Source organism: Melozone crissalis, unplaced genomic scaffold (genome assembly GCF_028551555.1).
Source record: "Melozone crissalis strain CALT ecotype California unplaced genomic scaffold, PUWL_Pcris_2 ptg000009l_1, whole genome shotgun sequence".
Lineage (NCBI taxonomy): Eukaryota > Metazoa > Chordata > Aves > Passeriformes > Passerellidae > Melozone > Melozone crissalis.
Window position 1 is genome coordinate 18,074,093 of NW_026535787.1, and position 1,426 is coordinate 18,075,518.

Here is a 1,426-nt window from a genome sequence, read left to right on the forward strand (position 1 = left end):
TTTCAGGCCCTGTCTCATGCCCGGTGAATTTCAGAGTGCGGCCGCTCTTATCCTCAGCCCTGCCGCAGGCTGTGCCGAGTTTCGCTCCGCCATGGCACAACCTTGTGGGAAGGGCCCCGGGAGGCCTCGCCCAAAGCCCCCAAGTGCTCGGGGCGGCGCTGGTGACGGCCGAGGCTCGGCCCAAGAGCACGGAAAACCAAAGACGGAGCGTGCACGGCCTCACCGCGCTGTCACGTCGCGGTCCCCGCCGGGGAAAGCGTGTGTGCGTGTCCCTGCCCCGGGAACAGCGCAGGGTGTCTGTGTGAGCACAGCGGGCTCCGGGAGCGCTCCCAGCCCCGGGCAGGCGGCGCTGGCCCCGCGGGAGCCGGAGCGCTGACGGTGGCAGCGACATCGCGCCGCTCTCACATGGACTGGGCAGGCTTCCTGCAGACCGACGAACGTGCGGGCCGGTTAGCTCAGTTGGTTAGAGCGTGGTGCTAATAACGCCAAGGTCGCGGGTTCGATCCCCGTACGGGCCAGTGTATTTTGCCTATCCTGCTGCCGATTCCAGCCGTCCCTCGGCTCCAGCCGGGCCCCCGCGGGAACGCGGCGCCCACTGATGGGAGAGAGCAGGGACGGGTGGCAGGGGGCGCGAAACAACCGAACAGCTGCTTATAGAAGAAATAATGGGGGGAGGAAATACGCGGAGGGAGGTTTTAAATCTTTTCCGTAGCTCCTCACCAAAGTGTTCCATGTTTTGCCCTGCAGCGCTTTGTTAAAGTGCTTCTGTTAAACAGCGTTAGGCCAGAAGAAAGCGTGCAAGAATTCAGGAGGTTTCCCCTTCCAGTGAATAAACCCAGGTCTTTAGCTCATTGTATTAGTGACTCTTCGATAGCTCTGTGTCAGGGGCTGGAAGGCGCTGAAGAGAGTGGGGTTTTATTGTTTTTCTTCCTTTGAAGCAGGAAGACAAGCAGATCTCCCTTGGCAGTCTGATTTTTCATAGAATGTTCTGAGCTCCACATAGAAAGTAGCCAAACTTGAGAGGCACACTGTAACGTGAGTCTTAGTTTTTATGGGTGTGCTATTTATTCAAGACAAAGTTCCAGGCCAAGCAGAGTTTCAGTAATGGAGCATTGCATCTGCAGGAGTGGCCAAGATGGACCTCTGCCAGCTCAACGTGCCTCTGTAAGTTTTCTCTCTAAGAAACTTCTTTTAGAAGCTCAGGACAGTTATTATTTTTGTCCTATCTGCCTCTGAACTGAACTGAGACTTCTCCAGAGGAGGGAAGATTTCTGGTGTAAATGTTTTCACTGTGGTTTCACTGTGGGAACCTCTGATTTTGTTATTAGAGCTGCATACATGCAGGTCACAGCTTTGGGAAAATGCTTTGAGGTAGCAGCATTCTGTTTACTTGCTAGTACATCCCTTTACTATTCAGGCCTGTTGC

At 55.2% G+C, this 1,426-nt stretch overlaps 1 non-coding gene across 1 annotated transcript; it reads left to right on the forward strand.

Moving 5' to 3' along the window:
- The first annotated feature begins 444 nt into the window (after positions 1 to 444).
- On the forward strand, positions 445 to 518 carry TRNAI-AAU (transfer RNA isoleucine (anticodon AAU)). Its single transcript has one exon. It is a non-coding gene; the product is annotated as a tRNA-Ile (tRNA).
- Positions 519 to 1,426: the final 908 nt, after the last annotated feature.